The sequence below is a fragment of the Phascolarctos cinereus genome, unplaced genomic scaffold, assembly GCF_003287225.1.
Source record: "Phascolarctos cinereus isolate Bilbo 61053 unplaced genomic scaffold, phaCin_HiC Scaffold_5;HRSCAF=322, whole genome shotgun sequence".
Lineage (NCBI taxonomy): Eukaryota > Metazoa > Chordata > Mammalia > Diprotodontia > Phascolarctidae > Phascolarctos > Phascolarctos cinereus.
Genome location: NW_027555958.1, coordinates 200,028,022 through 200,048,082, shown reverse-complemented (window position 1 = coordinate 200,048,082; position 20,061 = coordinate 200,028,022). Strand labels below are relative to the sequence as shown.

The 20,061-nt window shown below is 36.5% G+C and overlaps 1 protein-coding gene and 1 long non-coding RNA gene across 2 annotated transcripts in view; one reads left to right on the top strand and one right to left on the bottom strand.

Moving 5' to 3' along the window:
* The window catches only part of ADGRB3 (adhesion G protein-coupled receptor B3), an 888,617-nt gene that overhangs the window by 750,985 nt on the left and 117,571 nt on the right, over positions 1-20,061 (top strand). The window lies entirely within an intron of this gene.
* The window catches only part of LOC110217706 (uncharacterized), a 28,322-nt gene that overhangs the window by 4,471 nt on the left and 3,790 nt on the right, over positions 1-20,061 (bottom strand). The window contains exon 2 of the long non-coding RNA XR_002327122.2: positions 13,106-13,199. This is a non-coding gene — a long non-coding RNA (uncharacterized LOC110217706). The remainder of the gene's footprint in view (positions 1-13,105; positions 13,200-20,061) is intronic.

The following is a 20,061-nucleotide window of genomic DNA, read 5'->3' as shown; positions in this document are numbered from 1 at the left end:
CAGGAGTTTTGAAAAGAAATGGGACCTATTTTTAGATATAATATGTTTCAGTTTTGATCCTAACATTACTAAGCCAAGTCTTTATTTCCAAGCCTCCATTTTCCACTTCCCTTCCATTCCTACTCATTAACAATACTACAATACATTGCAAAACACATTTTTATATTTATGCCCAGTTATCTATCTGCTTGGGAAAAAACTCCAAAATCTACTCTGACTGACTCTGATAGCTCTTATTTATTTGTCCCAAAAATAATTATCATTTGGCAATTTTTGGACCACCTTAGTAAGCTGTATTGTTTTTTTCAATAGTAAAAACATAGTTCTGATGTCTCCAGTCTCAAAGCTGGTGCCTTTCCAATATCAAAAAGTCAATTAAATTATGGAATATATTATGGGTGACAATTGACACCCTTGTAAAATGCAGCCTCTGTAAAGAAATGCTAATTTTGGTATATTCCTAATGCAATTAGAGGGGAAAAGAACACAGTGGGAAAACAAATCACATAATTTCTTTAAGCTAAAACTAACCTTCAACACATATACAAACATGCACACTTTCATGCTATGAATCTAGCAACCCTTCTATACTTCCCCTGTATCTTATCTCTCTAATCAAAATCTCAAAGTAGGGAGAGAGCCATGAATCTATTAGAGAAAAGACTCCCACTGCTATACAAAGTCTATGCTACTCATAACAAGTACAGATTCCTATTGAATACCTGATTGACAGGTACTGAAGTAAGCGATGGAAGTGTTCCTCTCCAGATTGGTGATAGAAGGGAAGTTAGGGAAGGGCAAAAAAAAAAAAATGGTTTCTTTAATATATCTTTGGGGATCTTTGAGCCAATTCCTCAGTAGTGTTTAAATTTAGTAATTGGTAGAAGGAAAGACTTTTATGTGGAGGAAAACACCGAAGATTTTGGCTCATATTCTTCACCATAGCAGGGCTATTGTCACTCTCTTCTCTGAGTTTGAATGGTCCAACCAGTGGGATATTTTGGCACTATGACTACGCTAACTTCCTTTGAACAGAATTGCTAATCCCATTATAGCACAAAAACAAAAAAAGTATGTAATTCAGTTGGATGCTAAACTCTCCAGAACAAGTGTCAATGTCAAAAGAAAACCCCCTAATCTCATGATTAAGAACAAACGAATGCATAAAAGAAAAACTTCAAGGAAGATACAAACTTACCACAATAGTAAAGGAAAGGTCAGCAGGATCCTCTTTCTTTCATACTAATGGCCCACTTACAGATAGTCAGAATTCCCTCCTGAAATATAGCTGTATGCCAATTATTTCACACGAAAGTTTCATCAAAAGAATAATGTTACTTGTAGAGCTAAACAACTCAGCCCATCTCATAGCTGTTTAATTAAATGACACAAACCAATGAACAATTTTGTTCAGTACTGTAGGGCATAACTTTCCATCGAGAAAGGTTTCCTAAGGTAGATTTTCTGAATGCTTGGTTGCATGATGGTTCCATGTGGTCTAAAGTGAGAGAGCATGAAATTTCTAACTTTACAGTAGGGGCATTTATCAGCCCTGCTTCTAAGATCAGATTCAAGTATAAATTATGCACCTATCTTCAGGTATCTACAATAATTTATAGAATCAAAAGAAAATAGGTCTAGAGCTAGAGGGGTCCCCGGAGGTCATTTAGTGCAAGCCCTTCTTTACAGATGAGGAAATTGAGGTCCAGCAAGGTAAAATGACTTGGCTTTGAAATTAGATCTCTTCCGACTCTACACCAGTGCTTTCTATTATATCTGCAATGTTTCTCCCACTTTCTAGAAACCATTCATTCTCAGAAAAACAAATAGAAAATTGTCATAATGAACCAGAAACTTTTTGGCACCTGAGGCTGAATGCTTCAACTCTTAGAAACCAAATACAAAGTCAAATGCCACCAGGAGAAAACAATTGCCCTTCCCTTTAAGAATCTCAAGGGATATGATAAATTTAAAAACAATAAAGAGCAACTTGGGTAGATATGTAGCAGCCCCAGATATTTGGACTCATTCTAGGTTCACAGAACTAAGACTCACCTTTCTGCAATTTTCAAAATGTTACTCAGGATAGGGGAAAACCATACCCCACCAGACTTCACCATGGTGCAGATTGTGACTACTGAATTTGAACCAGACTGATCAACACCTCATTCATAGTGTGTTTTAGTAACATCCACCCCTGGCAAATGGAGTAATATCACTTTTCATATTGAGAAATGAATGAAACAGCTTTGGAAGAATTTGGATTATCCTTGTTTTATCTTCACTTCCTTAGGCTGGTTTTCTCCTATGTAAACTGAAAAAACTGGCCTTGAGAAAGCATCTATACCTGGGTACCTCCACTGTGTCTTCTTTCACTCACTTTTAAACCTTCTCAATCTAGTTTCCAACCTCATCATTTAGCTGAAACTCATTGCTTCAAAGTTATCATTGATCTCTTAAATATCAAAGCTAATGGCCCCTTCCCAATTTTTATCCTTCTTGACTTTACAGCAGCCTTTTATACATCAGTCACATTCTCCTCTCTGGGATTCCATGGCACTGGTTTCACCTGGGACAACTCCTACCTATCCAATCCCTTCTTCTTCATCTCTTTTGCTTAATCTTTTCTTTTTCCAGATCATGCCCAATAACCATGGGTGTCCCCAAGGTTCTGTCCTAGGCAATCTTTTATTTTTCCTCTGTACTATCTTGTTTGATGAGCTCATCAGAACAAGTATCATCTCTATGTAGATCACTCCTAGATCTTTATATCCAACCCTAATTAATCTCCTGACCTGCAGTCCCACATCATCAACTGTTTTAGACATCTCACACTGTATGTCCCATAAGCATCTCAAACTTAACACGCACTAAACAGAACATATCCTCACTGACCTTCCCAACTTTCTGAATATTGTTTCCTAAAATAGCTGTTTGACTATGGCCAAGTCACTTAACCTCTGTTTGCCTCAGTTTCTTCATATGTAAAATTGGAATAATAATAGCATCTACTTACCAGGGTTGCTGTGAGGATAAAATGAGATAATACTTGTAAAGTGCTCTGCAAACCTTAAAGTGTTATATAAGTGCTAGCTATTATTGCTATTATCATTATCATTATTATTATTATCCTCAACTCCTTGCTCATAATCACCCCACATATCTAATTGATCAAAACTAATCATTTCTACCTTTGCAACATCTTTTATATGTCTCCTTTCTGCTCACATAACCACCACCCTAGTACAAGCCCTTACCATCTCACACTTTGCAGTAGCCTTCCAATTGTTTTCTATATTTCAAATGGCTCCCCACTCTAATCAACTGCTAAAGTGATTATCTTCTGAAGAGCAAGTCTGACCACGTCATACCTCTATCTACTCCCACCACTACACATACGATAAACTACAATGATTTCCTATTACTTTCAAGATCAAATATAAAAACTTCTGTTTGGCATTTAAAGCCCTTCACAACCAGACCCTTCCTGCCTTTTCAATCTTCTTACACATCCTCTCTTCAATGTATTCTAGAGTCCAGCTACATTGGCTGCTTGTTGTTACTAAAGCACCATACTCCATCTTCAGACTGCATTCCATTTGATATATTCTGTCCCTGGAGTACTTCCTTTTCTCAGCCTCTTAGTTTCCCCTCAAGATTTAATTTAAATTGTACCTACTGTAAAAATCCTTTCCTGGTCCCATTTCCTACCCCCAAGCCCTAGTGTCTTTCTTCTGAGGTTATCTTCCATTTACTCTGTATATATCTTATATGTACATACTTATTTGTATGTTGTCTTACCCATTATAATGACAGCTTCTTGAAAACAAGTTCTGTGTTTTTGCCTATCTTTGTACCCCCAACATTTAATATAATATCTGGAACATAGCAAGCACTGTTGATTGATTGACTAAATGGACCATCCAATATATAAGATCCTTTTCAGCTCTAAAAACAAAAAATCCTGTGGCTAGCATCTTCAAAGAAATGTAAGCAAATAGTGGAAATAAAAAGTAATATATAAGGTAGAAATATCTTGACAGGAAGAAAAAGTGTCCTCCATTTACTAGGCCAATCATTTAGAATAATGGTTTATATAGAGTACAGTATTTTTTTTTATCACCTCCACATCCAATCCCACTCATATTATGGAATACTTTCGAAAGGGGGGAAAAAACACTCTTCCTACTTTCCTGAAGGGATCTTGGCTCTCTCTCTCACATGAATTCTAAAGAGAAGTTCTTCCAAATTAGATTCACTTGGCACATGGCTATGTATCAGTATTAAACCATCTGATTCTAAAAGCTGCTTTGAAGCAATAAAAATTCTTGAAATTTACTCAAAAATTAAATGACAAGGGGAGAATATGTAGGTACTGTGATAGTAGGATTATAGAGACCCAAAGGAAAATGCTTAAACAGATGTATTCATTTAGTATAAATAATGGATAGCTAGAAGCTATTAAATGAACTGAGTTTGTTTGGTTTTTTCCCTCAGAGAACAATTGTTTGTTTGTTTGTTTGTTTTATGACTTTTGTTTTTATATCTTACTTTTTTTTAATTTATCTGCCCCTTCCTGCTAGCCAGTAAGCATTCTCACATATTGTGTATGTTTGTGTATATATACATACATAAATGTATACATAACATATATTTTTTAAAGAAATAGTTCAGGCAAAACCATCCAATATATTAACTGTATCAGCTAGTCAAACAACATTTATTAAGCACCTGCTAAGTGACAGGCATTTTCCTAGGTGCTGGGATACAAAGAAAGATAAAATATGATCCCTGCTCCCAAGTAGTTCACAGTCCAATGGTATGACAGCATGTTTACCACTCCATACCTGTAGTCTATGACCCACCTCTGCAAATAAGAAAAGGAGGTACATTTTCTAAACTCTTCTCTGAGCATAAGCTTGTTTAAATAGGATTTAGTTTCTTTTAACACATTTTTCTGGGTTCTATTTATTTCTCTCTATATCTATTCATGTAAAGTCTTCCTATTTTTCTTCGTATTCTTCATGTGCTTTTTTTGGTGACATGGTAATATTCTATTGCATTCATGATCACAATTTATTTAGCCATTCCTCAATCACAGGATCATAACATCATATGATCATCGCTTTAGAACTGACAAGGACCTTGAAAGCCATCTAGTACGGTTCTTTCTGTTACAGATAAGAAAAACGAAGATCCAAAAAGAGTGACTTATCCAAGGTCATACAGGTAGTGAGACAGGCAGGATTGGAACCTAGCTTGGTTCCAATTGGACCCCCCAAAGCGAGTTCTTTTTCCACTCTACCACACTCCCTCTCACTGGACACCATTCATACCACACTGCCTCTCAATGATGATCTACTGTGTTTCCAGTTCTTTGCTACCCCATGAGGCCTGTTAAAAATGTTTTAGCATATATGGGATATTTTTGGGCCTTCTTGGATATACACTGCAAAATGGTATCTCTGGGTCAAAGACTACAGATATTTTAGTCATTTTTAGCTTAATTTTGAATTGTTTTTCTAAAACAATTGGACTAAATTACTATTCCACCAGCAGTTTGCCTGTCCTTCTCTGTCCTCTCCAACACTATTCCTATCTTTTATCATCCCTGCCAATTTTCTGAGTGAGGGAAAGGCAGAGTTGTTTTGATTTGTGGTATCTTATTACTGTTGATCTGAAGCAGTGTTTCATATCCCTATTAATAGTTTGCAATTCTTCTTTTGACAGACTTTTGATCATATCCTTTGACTACTTATATATTCATGAATGGCTCTTATTCTAATATAATTGTATTGTTTTATATGTTTTTATATATGTATATATAATATATCCTCTTTATATATATATAAATATATATATATATATATACACACACACACACATATATAACATGATATCAAATTCTTACAAAAGGTATTTGTTGCAAAGATTTTTTCCCTGATTAATTTTCCCTTCTTGTCCTAGCCACCTTGATTTTGTTCATGCAAAAGCTTTATTAATTCTATGGAACTGAAATTATCTACTTTATTCCCTTTATTCTTTGCTTAGAAATATTAACTATAAGTGAGCTTTTTCTTCCTAACCTTGTTTGAAAGACACCTGCATTTATTTTACTCTTTTTTTAATGATGCGACCTATTATGGTTGCCATATATCTATTTGGAACTTACTGTGGATGTAGTGTAAGATACTACATTTATATCTGTATCTAATCTATTTGTGCATGTATGTCTTCATAGAAATAGTTTTACTTCTTCTCTTTCTCTCTTCCTTCAATTTCCCTTGTTGTATTCCTCAGTTGCCTTTAGCTACCTATGATTTCTCTCTTCCATGACTCTCTATGTGTTCCCACCCTTCCTAATGGTGTCTCATGTTCCAAAACCTTATCACTCTCCCTTCTTCCAACTGTATTGAACTTTCTTCTGTCTCCGTTATTCTGGGCCTGATTATTTTGCAACTAATCCAAAATGGTGTATCTCTGCCAAGTATAATTAATGATAGGTACAAATGGATTAAAAGTTCTGAATGTTCACAACAGCTTGCCATTTTAAAAGGGTCCTGGAGACAGAGTACCCTAATCCAAACAAGTGATTCCTTTGGAAAGAATGTGAGCCACTGTGGCAGGTCAGTAAGTGGTATATTTGGGGTCAGGCAGACTTTTTGATGCTCCTCCAATGGCACCTCATTAGCATCTGCCTATACCACTTCTGCATAGGGACCACCCTGTTATGAGATATGAGTGACCCAGACTCATCCTATAGCTTATAGGTGAGAAGTCAGACTATCTCAGACCCACAAAGCAGGAATTCTTTGCAGGTTTCCTTGGTATCAGGAAAAATTATGTTCCATCACCCCACCCCTAAGAGCAGAGGATAAAGGATTTTGTGCCATCTACCAGAATTATTTCTATTATTGTAGTCTATAGGGACATAAGCCATTGTAATTACTAGATATAATTCTATGGGTATATGTTTGTGTGTATGTGTGTGTGTGTGTGTGTGTGTGTGTGTGTGTGTGTGTATAGGTACCCGCATGCTAACACATTCTGAGTTGTCAAACATACATGCATTTTCTATCTTCATTTGTCATTGAGTATATTACCCTTTTGCGTGTGGATTAAATTATTGTTTAGTAGAGTCAAATTCACAGAAAGGGGGATTCTTCCTACCTATTTGGCTTCATAGACAATACACAGAGTAGTCACATCTTTCTTCACACTGCCCCTCAATTTCCACAGCTATAGGCAGGCTCCCTTTTGGATTCCTTTGAGTAATGAAAATAGTTGATCCCTGTTGCTTTCATGGGAAAGGTCAGAGCCTAGAAACATCACTTTGGGCTTGATTTGATTGACTCCTGTATCTAGTTTCTTGTTATGCTGCTCTGGCATCACGAAAAACACCAGACTGTCAGAATTAAGGCTGCAGGCCTGGCTGAGCAAAGCCTCTGTACAATTCTGTATGAAGGCATCCCAGAAAACCATGCCAAGAGTCTTCCCCTCACCAAACAGTAATTGCTTTTCAGCAACCTTTCAGTTCAGGGTGTTTTGCTCTGAAACTCTCTAAAAGGAATGGAAATGTAAGCTAATGGACAGCATTCTCTATTACGGTGCTATACATCTTGCCCTCAGAAACAACTTGAGTTCCTTTGGAGGGAGTACTGTCACCTATCCTGACAATTGACTGATGGCACACCTTGAAAGCTGCTACTTACTCCTATAATGTAACCAGTGTTAGGTCTTTTGCCACGCTTTTAGCTCCTCACACAGAAGTCAGGAGATAGATGTGAATAAATGACCTTTTGGGAGAAATACAGGGATCAGCAGTAGGGTCAGGGAACTTACCAGAAAAAAACACTAAAAGTTAGGGATATGAGCAGAAAATCAAGATTAGATTTAACAAACAAGACTGACATTAAAAAATAGAATAGTAGAAATGCAGGTTTACAGTAGGGGGAAAAAAGTCAAGAAAACTGAAGGTAATTGCAAGTGCCTTTGGAAAGTATTAAGATTCTCCAGGTAGACCATTAGGATTTATGGACTGCAAGTACGTGTTGCAGAAGACATGATTGAACAAGTACCTAAGTCATCATTTATTGTGTTATATGTAGTATACTACTGAGTATTCGGAGAAGACATAATAAGTAAGTCCTAGTTCCTGCCCTCAAGGTGTTTATAATTTAAGTAGGTGGGATAAAACATATACGATCAATGCAAAGGAATGTTTCAGAGAGATTCATATTTAGAGAAATTCAGAGTCAAAACACTCTGAACAGAAGGCTAAATGCTGAGAAATAGTTGGGGAAATCAGAGGGGGAACTTACAGCCTAGTTTTCTAGTAGTTTGTACGAATCCAGTCATACATTGAGCAAGTCATGGGCAAATGCTTAATAAATGAATTTTCATTAATTCACTATAATGTGTAATAATATTTTTCTTTTATTCGTAATAAAAAAAATTATTCAAATAAATAAATATAGTTATGTGCCATGGGGAAAATTCAGAAAACCTAATTCAACAACTTCCTAAAAGACTGGAAGACTGGATGATTAGTCAAAAATAAAATACTTATACTACAATATGCTTAAAATTTAACCTGAACTATAAATAGGGATCAGAGCAGCACAGGGCTCAACAGGAGGTAGTGTCTTGAAACACTATTTGGTGTCCTGAGCAAAGCCCTGGTTTTCCTGAAGAAGTTAGACCTCTAAATCTACTTTCCTCTGACCAGAATCACATTATACATGGATTACTGTTATCCCTTCCATGGGAGTTAGGGGTTTGATACCCCTGTGATTTGGAAAATCCATGTAAAAATTTTTGGCCCTTCCTTCATATCGGAGAAGTCTGAATTTTTTCTTTTTCTTTTATGGGTTTTTTTAAGTACCTTATTGTAAAATTTGGGTTAAATATTTGGTGACAGGCTCTGTGTATCCACAGCTTCTGCAAAACTCCCCCCAAATTCCCATTTTATTTCTTATGCCAACCTGTGATATATCAGAGCCAGGATGGAGAAAGTCATGACATGGAAGGGATAACTATACTACAGTAGTCTCCAAATGAGTATCTCTTTCTGTACTCCCTTACTTATACTATACTGCATACCGCTGCAGGATAATCTTCCTAAAATATGTCTTTCAAATCAATTCACTTTTCAACAACAAACATTTATTAAGTACCTGTTATATGCAATGTCCAGTGTTAAGTGACAGAAATACAAAGAGGAGGATAAATGCTCCAGCACTTGTGGTAGAGTGGAAAATAAGCTTCAAACCTGGAGGACCTGAGTGCAAATCTTGGCTCAACCACTTAATATTTGTGTGAACCTGAACAAATGACTTATCCTTTCTGGGCCTTCTTTTCCTCATTTATAAAATGATAGGGTTACCTTAAGAACAGCCCCTGCCTTCATGGAATTATCTTCATTGTGTCCCTCTCCTGCTCAAGCATCTACCATTATCCCTCCCACATTCAGCCTCCTGCATGTGCCAGCTTCATCTTTCCCACCTCACTACTTCTCCCATTGATCCCTAATGTTAACCATCTGCTCCAGTTGGGCTAGTTTTCTCATTGTCACCCATCTGTGACATGCCCATTCCCCCATCCTTGACTTGATCATGCTATTCCTCCTCTCTGGACTCTCCCTAATACTGTTCCTTACCTATCTGAATCCTACTCATCCTTCAAAACCCACTTCAAATCCTGCTTATTCTATGAATCCTCAGTGAACCACTCCAGCCTACACTGAACATTCCCTTCTCAGGGCTTTATTTTTTGTAGTTGAATGACATACTTAAGATTTAATTGTTGTTGAATTGTTTCGTGATATTTAAGGCTTTCCAAAAGCAGTCCATCTAGTCCAAACTCCTCATTCTACAAATGAGAGAACTGAAGCTGAGAGAGGTAAGGCCAAATAGGCAGTAAATGTCAGAGGTGGGATTTGAACCAAGGTCTTCTGACTCTAGATTCGTTCTTCTTGTCAATGCACCATGCTGGCTTTAGTATCCTTGCTGACATTCACTAGCCATATGATTATAGGAAAGTCACCTAACTTCTCTGACTTTCAGTCTCTTCATCTATAAAATGGGAATAATAAACTCAAACTTCCTACCTCTTAGAGGCTTTTGAGAAGAAAACATTTTATAAAGCAAAAACTGCTATATAAATACAAGCTAGGGTTATTTACTACCTATTGTCTATTTTTACAATCTCGTTTCTCACATCTATGTAGTGGTTCAATGATTTTGCTCACATATGTCTATTTCACTACCATAACCTATCCTGTCTCGATTGGCATATTGGGCAAAGAACATTATGGCAAAGATCACAGATGCAGGAAGACTAGGCCTGGCAGTATGAGAGTGGGATAAGCAGTCCTTCCACAAGGCCATAGGAGGGGCTGCCAAGTCAGAGATCCAGATCCAAGTGGTGAATGCAGCTGTGTTACCCTCAGAAATATTACATCAGTGTGAAAATGTTGGATTCCTTTCAAATCGAGAGTTTGGATAAACATGTTCAAAAGCAAGTCCCAGTTAAATCAGCCATGGGCTCAGATTAACTATTGGTTTGGGAGCAACTCATTTTAAAGGTAAAAGAAAAATTCAAAGAGAGAAAAATTATACTGTCTGGCTCCACGCAAAAGCCTCAAATTCTCTCAGGGATTCTATTTCTGCATAATGCCAATGCTTCCAAATCTATAAAGCATTAGCTGTTGAATTTTTTAACCTCTCTGAAGAGCTTAGCACTGACTTTAGTGATTTTATTTAATTTAATATTTATCAAGCAACCTATAGTGTACTAGGTTGGGCATGGAGAACACTAAGCCATTTCTTATTAAGTGGCATTTCCATGCCTTCAGCATTTTAGGCATTTGGTACAAGTGTAGATAGCACTGTGGGTTTTTTTGTTAATTGTTTGAGCATTTCATACTGACAGTAAAGAAAAATAGTTTGAGGTTTGAATGTCTTCTTTGGGTCATTTGGGACTTGTTTTTATTTTTTCCTTTCTATTTGTCATTTCCAATTTCCCCTTCAGATTCTCTAAGTTGTTCTTCAATATCTGAAAGTGCCCTGTACTGAATCTAAAACCATCTCTACCTCCATGAGGATCCTCCTAATAACTTCCCAGGTGAGAAGGAGATCAGGGCAACTCCTTTCAGTCTCCCATTAAGAATGAAGAGTAGAGGCCTTTCTACCATCTGGCTCATTTTCTTGTACATTCAGTGAATAATAGGGAAAATTTAATTCAATACTCTTGTTAAATACGTACTATATGCAAGGCAGAGGCAAAGCATAAAGTCAATAAGACTTAGGTTCAAGTCCTATCACTGAGACACAATATAGTGACTATGTGGCCATTGACAGCACCTCTTAGAGCCCTCTTAACTCTCTTAAGACCTGCATTGATAGACGGAGTTCCTCATAGGGATTTCCCTATGCCAATGAAATCACAATTAAAGACAAAACAATATACAAGCCACTATGCTATGTGGAATACACTGGGAATACACAGAAAAAATAGATATAACCTCTGCTCTAACTATGATACAAATTATAAGATAAAAGTACAAGAAAGGTCCAAGGAAAATGCCTTGAAAAATGCACAAAGAAGGAATAACTTCCAGCTGGGTGATAAAAGATTGGTGAAAACTTTATGAAGGAGGTAGAAACTGGGTAAGGCCTTAATGGAATAAATAGGATATTATGGGTATGATGAGGAATCCCTTGAAAATAAAGGAGGTGGCATAAGCCAAGGTCTACAGAGAGGAGAAAGTAGAACAAAAAGGCATGGTTAATAGTTTAGGCTAGCTAGGGAATAGGAGTGAGATAAAGCTGAAAAGGAAGCATACTGTGTGATTGTGATGGGCTTTGCTAGATCAAGGAGTTTTGTTGCTTTTTTTTACATCAGATAGTAAAAGTTTTGGAATTTTTTGAATAGAGCAACCTTTGCTTTAGGAAGACTGTTTTGTCAACAGCATGGAGGATATGTTGGAAAAGTGAAGGAGCTGGAAGAAGAAAAACAAGATATGAGGTTATTACAGTAGTCTCAATGAAAGATGATAAGAGAACTGAACTAGAGTGATAGCAGTGTGAGTAGAAAGGAAAGGATATAGTCCAGAGATATTGAAAAGATAGAATTGATAATGTGTATCAACTGATTGAATGGGGATGAGAAAGATGGAAAAGTCAAATATGAGTATGAGTTTTTGAGTAAGGATAACTAGAAAGAAATAGAGAAGTTAGAGGCAATGTTTAAGGGGGATGATGATAATTTCAGTTTTTGACCTATTGAATGTGAAATACAGGAATCCCAGATAAGGATATCTAACAGACAATTGGAAATGTGGGCCGGAGGGGGCGGTGCTCAAGGTAGAGGTTAAAAGGGGAGATGAAGGTTCGGGAATCATCTGAGAAGTGACCATTAAAACCATAGGAGTGAATGAGATCACAAAAGGGGCAGTATAAAGTGAGAAGAAGAGTTAGCCAATGATAGTTAGGAGGATAATGAAGAATCAGGTAAAGGAACAGAGAAAGAATGGTCAGAGAGGAGAACTAAAAAAGTATTGAGTCACAGAAGCCAAGAGTGAAGAAAATATCAATAAGGAAGAGATGACAGACATTGTAAAGTGATGAAGACAGGTCAAGATGGATAAAGACTAAAAATAGTCCTTGAATTTTATGATTAGAAGTTCAAGGATAAACTTAAAGAAATTGACTGCATTAGGGAATAGAAGGCAAGTTTGAGGAAAGAATTGTAGATAAAGAAATGTGGATAGGGAGTAGTCTAGCAATTTGTCCTAGAATGATGATTAAGAAGAAGAGAGCATGGCATAGTAGAGTTGTAGGAAGAGTGTTTTACTAATCTTGTTGTTTTTAACTTAGGGAAGACCTAAGACTAGTTGTAGACCAATGGAAGGAAATATTATAGGAGAGCTTGAAGATTGAGAGAAAGATTGACAATTGAAGGAGAAAGGATATAGAAGGGATGGGAAGAAGAGTACAACTTAAATAGCTTACTTTAACAAAGAAAGAGGAAGGTGAAATATCCTCTGAGACTAAAATGAAGGAAAGAGTTTAAGTGGAGCTGGGGGAAAGTTAAGGGAGCTTACCTTTGATGGCTTCAATCTTCTTAATAAAACAAGAAGCAAGATCTCAGTTACCGAGCATATGTTCCCAACTCTGCCTTTGCCCTCTTTCTGTGCCCTGTTGAATATCACAGAATCATGGAATATAAGCAACTAAGGAGTGAGAATTGTTCCATTCTTTGTATTTTCATCCCCAGAGCATTGCATAATGCTTGGTATATAATGAGTGCCTAATAAAATACCTCAAAGGACATAATCCAACCCATATTTGGACAAAACTCCCTGCTATAGCATGCATTATAAGCAACAGTCTTTTTATCTTTAACATTTTATTGCTGAGACTTTCCTGTCCTTCATGAGATGACATCTTGTAGAGTTTTAGCCTTAATTCTACCTAGCCTTTCTCTGAATTCTTTTAAATCCTCTTCTTCTTCTGTTGAATTCCTGTACATCCTTTAGATTTTAATTCAAATGCTACATCTTCTATGAAATCTTCAATGGAACTTCTTGTTGATACCAACAATCTCCTATAGACCACACAAAGCACTTTGTATTTTACCTTTTTTGATGTACTTCTACATTATCATGCATGCCTTACCTCAACTGTATCACAAGTAGACATTTAATGAATATTTGTTGAATTTCCTGAATTAAAGGTCATTTACTGAAAGTAAGGATAGTGTTAGAGGGTTTGAGGGGAGAGAACATGATTTGGAAGTTATTATAAAGAATGTGAGAAGGAGTCAGTCAAGGGTGGGTTAGAGAATTACTGTACAGTAGCAAGCATGCACAATGGAGATTCTTTTTCATTTTAAGATTTTCTATTTTGTGTTACTCTATACTTGACATACAACAACTAACATGTGCATTTCTGTATGCAAAGCAGAAACTAAAAGAGAATTGTATGCACTTGAAACTGTGAGTCTCCATTATAAACAGCTTGCCTTTTTTAAAGCACAAAACCATGTTAGTTTAAAGCTGTACTGCTTCTCAGTTTTTCCTTCTGTTCATTTCTCTGTTTTTATGTCCTTCATTGACCTTATTTCCCCCTTTTTTATACCATTAGCAGTATTATTTTTCCTCCTCAAATACCACCTGAATTAGAAAAAAATCCTTGTGACAAATAAGCATGGACAAAACAAAAACAAAATAATAAATACACGTTTGTCAGGTCTGACATGTATGTGTGTGTGTGTATACACGTGTGCCATTCTATATCTCATGTTTATCACCTCTATCAGATGGTAGATATCATATTGCATCATCAGTTCTTTGCAATTATAGTGGACCATTTCATTGATTGTAATTATTAAATCTTTGAAAAGTTGTTATTATTTCAAAAGTTATCATCATAAATTATTCTTCTAGTTCTATTCATTTCATTCTTCATCCATTCATGTGAGTCTTCCCATGCTTTTTTGAATACATCCCCTTCTTCATTGCTTAAAAACATAATATTCTATCATATTTTTATGCAATGAGTCATTTAGCTGTTCCTTACAGCATGATTTCTTGATTTTCTCCTGCATCTTCTGGCAACTGGAGCATGAGAAATATCACATTACAGTCAGTAGAAAGAGAAGTAGGTTTAGAATTTTAGAATGTGAGCTTGATTCCTTTTTCTGCTATTCAGTAATATTGAACAAGTCACTTAATTTCTGTGGACCTGAATTTCCTTATCTATAAATTGGGAGAGTTGGAAAATATGATTTTAGAGAGTTGGACAACATAATTTCAGAGGTGCCTTCCAACTTCAAATTTTATGAATCCTCTAAAGAAAAAAGACAAATGATTCAAAAGTGTTTGCTGAAATGTTTGTTAAAGAATGGAGGAGAGAACATGATTGAAGCAGTTAACTATTTGGGCCAAGATCAGGTAGGGAAAGAAGAGAAGCCCAAGCAGGAGTCATAGACTTGAAGAAAAAGTAAAGGACTGAGGATCTTAAACATCATTATAAAACCAAAGAATAGGAAGTTGTGAGCAGAAAAAAAGAATTTGATAATTTAATATGTTGGAGGTAAAGCAGTTTTAGGTGATAAGTATCAAATGTGACCACTCTAGTAAATATTAGTGAGGTTATGGAAACAGAGAAGATAAAAGAATTGTCAGAACCAAATGTAAGAAAAGGTAATCATTATGAACAATGAAGTCTCTGGGAAAGTGAGAATTGAATAGAAGGCTTATACCCTAACACCAAAGAAATAAAGGAAGAATGAGTACATCTTGGTGTTCAATAAGAGGAAATAGCCAATTTTTGATGTAATACTCCCCGTAAAGGAGGCCTTGTATTAGCTAGAAAATGTATTACTCTTGACCATTTTTGCATCAGATTTTCTTCAAAAGCCCTGTGTTACCTATAACCCCATTACTACCAAAGTTGGCATTCATATTATCATGAATCTCATTCCAAGATTTACTTGACTTTTAATCAAGGAAAATTCACCTCCAGTTTCATGACATGGAAAAGTATCTTTTGCATACACAAACATATACTACCTCCCCTCTTATGCTTTCTGTGCCTTCGAAGGTAACCAGTTAATGTAATAAAGTAATTAGTATTCATTACAGAGAGAGATTCAAATGAAGATAACCTGAGAATAATGGGTATCTTTATATTCTGAGTGGCCTTCTGGATATAATATCTTACTTTTGTTATTTAATTCAGAGGTGAAATTCTAACAGTGTGACTTTCCAGGAAAAGTGGTAGAAAATAATTCAATGGCAGGTCAATAAGGAAGATTTTTTGAATAACAGAATTATCTCATTTTTTACACCATGGAAAGGTTCCTATTCTACCTCCATACAAAGTCAGTCCTGTGGATCGCTGTAACATTTCTGTGAATATATGAGAAAGTAGAACTTGTAAAGGTATTACCTGGATCCATCATGGTTCTTTAAGAATAAATCTTTCCAGACCAAAATATCAAATAAGCATAGTACCCTAAATATAGTAGTCATTTAACAAATCTTTGTTGATAGAATGAATAAATCAATGATGTTTTTTTCAACTTTAGCAGATCAGGGAAATATAATAAAAGTTGTATATCTGGACATCAGCAAAGGATCTTACAAAGTTACTCTAGTTCTGTTTGGGACAAGATTGAAAAAAAGGGGTATGGAATGGATAACAATATAGTCATCTGGATTAGTAAGCATAATAAAAGACTTGCTGATCAATAAATGAATTGGTATCAACCTAAGCAAATTTTTTGGCGTTCTAAAGAGATATGTCCTCAGTTTTAAATTTTTTTAAATTACCTATTATTTAGATATTCTGCAATCTTCCAACAAAATGAAAGAGAAGAAGAAGGAAGGAGCAAACACTTATATAACTACTATGTGACAATCACTGTGATAATTTTTTACTAATGTTATCTCATTAGAGAAGGCAAGCTTATCAAAATTGCATATGGGTAAAAGAATTGACAGTCATGACCAAAAATTAGGGTCCAAAAAAATCAAGTTTCAACATGGATCTTAACCTAATCTGATTAATTAAAAAGAATTAATGTAGTCATGAATAATACCTGGTTTTAGGGTCCATGAGACTTGGCTTAATAATTTACATAAAGAAGAAGTGAGATTCTAGTTGATTTCTGGTTTAATATGAATTGGCATTGTGGTATAGATGGATGTGATAAGTGAGAGCAGACTTAGATTGCCTTGAGAAATTGTGGTCACCTAGAAAAAGCTATGTTTTAAGATTGCCTGATTTTTTGTCTTTTCCACTGTCTATGCCCTATCCATATTCTCCTCTTCAAAATTGGCAGCCAGCAGGCATCTAGGTGGCACAGCGGATAGAGCTGTGGCCTTGGAGTCAGGAGGACCTGAGTTCAAACACCTTCTCAGACATATAACACTTACTAGCTGTGTGACCCTGGGCAAGTCACTTAACCCTGACTGCCCCACTAAAAAGCAAAACAAACAAACAAAAAAACACAAACAATTGGCAGCCCTTCTCTCCTTACCTGCTTCTCTTCTAAAATACTATATATCTGGAACTTTTATGTCTGAAAATTCCCAAGCTAGAAATTTTCATTTTCCTACCTGACTGGAACCTTCTTGACTGTGAATTAAGAGATGAAGGCAATTAGATTTGGCTAAGCTGGACCCTCATCCCTCCCTTTAGAATATTTGAGCTGCCCTGATCCCAAGGCATAGAGTAAAGATGGACCTAGGGTCCCAGAAAAAAAAATTTGGTGTAATGTTGAGTCTAGCCTTGGAACAGCATCTTGCTAAACCAATGGTCTTAACCAGGGGAATAGATTTCAGGGGATCTGTGAATTAGAATGGGAAAAATATGTCTTTATTTTCACTAACCTTTGGTTTCCTTTGTGTTTTTATGTATTTTATTTCATGCACTTAAAAAAATATTTTGAGAAAGGTTCCATAGGTTTCCATCAGACTGCCAAATTTATGACATAAAACAAGGTGCTAGAACATGATAGACTCTTTCAACCTGCTTTGGCCTAAAGATCATCATGCCTGAGGCTCTTCAGCAACATCCCTTTTGAATACTTTACCTTCTTTTTCTCTTCTCATAAACACTTTGGAGGTGTCAGTACTAGAATATTATGGGGGAATCATTGGCTCAACCCAGTATGAAAGGGTCAGCACTAGCCTTTGTAGGGGGTCAAAAGGGTGATCATTAAACTATCCTAGTACCCTTCCTTTGTTACCCCTGTCTCCCTGTTCTGTTCTCCCTGTATTGTCCAAAATAACCTATGTAGCCTTCCCTTAAACATTCCAAACAAAAAGTCCCATTGCTTTGAGTATTAACTAACTTCCCCAATTCTTCTTCAAAGTTCTTTTGGTCCCAGCAACAGACACTAAAATAAATGTAATGTGCAAAACAAGATAATAACTGTACTCACTACAGGTCAGATGACACCTGGAATAACATGTTCAGTTTGAGGTGATACATTTAAGAGAGGCATTGACAAACTGTGGCACATCCAGAGGAAGAATATAGGATGCAAGGGAACCTGAAACAATGTCATAGGAGGAATATATTTCTTCTTTTGGTCCTACGATTTCACTAATGTAAAGAACTCCCTGGTCTTTCCCCTGTCAATGTGGGTCTGCATATAGTCTTAAGTCAGAAGTTCTTAACCTGGTGTCATGAACTTGCTATTTTTAATATTTAGATGATTGTATTTATTTCAGTATAATTGGTTTCCTTTATAATCCTATGTATTTTATTTTATTCAATTAAAACATGATTCTGAGAAGGAGTCTATAGGCTTGACCTGATTGCCAAGACTCAATAACAAGAAAAAGAGTAAGAACTCCTGTTTAGAGTATTTTCTGTAGGCACTGAGAAGTTAAGTGTCTTTCTCAGGATCAAAAAACCAGTTGATGTCACAGGCTGAACTTGAACCCAAATCTTTATCATTTGTGTGACTCTGTCTGATGTGTAAATTTAAAGACATCTCCTTCCCAAATGTTCCTATGGACTATCAGTGCCTGACTTGTGGTAGAGCCTTCTGAGCTCATTTTGGTTTTATCAGCCACAGTTGGACACATTGTACCTTGACCCTGACATTATGATGTCATTTTGGTCCTCTTCAATTACAAAGGAAAACAGCAACAAAAAGGGTAGAGAAACCATCGATATTTATGATGAAATAGAGAAAATAGAAAACATAATTAGCTGTATCCCAACTAATGATTGAAGGGCTATGATGCAGAAAAGAAAAAAATGAATTTTTCATTCCAGAAGACAAAATTATGAACAGTAGTTAAGACAGAAGAAAGACCTTCCCAACTGTCAACATTATCTAAGAATGGAATGAGATGCTTTGTGAAGTGATGAGTTTCCTGACATTACAAGTGTTCAGTCAGAGATGGAATGGCCATCTGTTTGCTTGTTATTCAGGGGATTGCTTTCAAGGTATAACTAGCCTAGGTTGGACTAGGTGATTTTTAAGGACCCTTGCAAATCTGAGATTTTAAGATCTGTTCCTTGGGAGTGCTCACTCAACCAAGGGAAGAGAATAACACAGTAGAAGAATAGCATAGCAGCCAAAGTGGTTACCCAGTGACTAAGCTAAAGATACAGGGCCTCTTTTTTGTATTGTGACTGATGTGGCAAAAGCCTCTGTTCTCACTTCTGACTGGTTTTCATTCCAAGTCCTTCAGAAATTTAGATTCCTTCATAAAATTCCTTCCTTTCCTCTGCAGACATACAGAATACTGCACTCTTACCTTCTGAACTCCCATGTTTAATCAGAGAATACTGACTGACTACATTGCCTTCTCTCCTATAGTGCATCAGAACTACATTTGCATTGCTGTGAGGCCCAGAGGAAGCTTTATCTCAGTGTTCATGGGGGTTACAAATTGGTCCAAAAATGCTCGATTTGTGGGAAGCCAGCACATGCTTCCCTGTTACCTTAGAAAAGGCCTTCCTTTGTTTCACTACAGTTTCAAGCAGTCACCTAAGCTTCCTGAGAACAGAAAGCAGGCCCCTTTGCCTTTAAATTCTGCCCTTTTACTTGTGTCCATCACTGACTAATCACATTGTGTTCTGCGGCATCTCGTTTGCCAACGTGTCAAACATGCTTGGCATAATACAATGATGTATGTCAAAGTATGGAAAAGCTATCAGAGAAGCATCTCATCTTCCCTCCAGTGCATGCAGCCTTGAAATGGAGAGAAAAGAAAGAAGCCTGTTGAAAATCCCCAGAAGCACTGAATTTTCTTAGAGAAAGGTTGAGTTTCTCAGCAGGCAGCTGATACATGATTTGGGACCTGATCATGTTAGAGGAGAGACTCAGTTAGAGTAAGCTGCTGAGCTCTCAGTGGATTAATTGAGTTGACTATCAGCATGAAGGGGATGGGGATGGGCTAAACCACATTCATCATTAAGATCCCTCAATGATTATAGACCCTTTCCCAGGAGAAAGTCAGATAGTAACTGGCCATTCAAATATAAGATAGAATCCTGGAGAAGCTTGGCACTGTATCTGTGGTTTGCA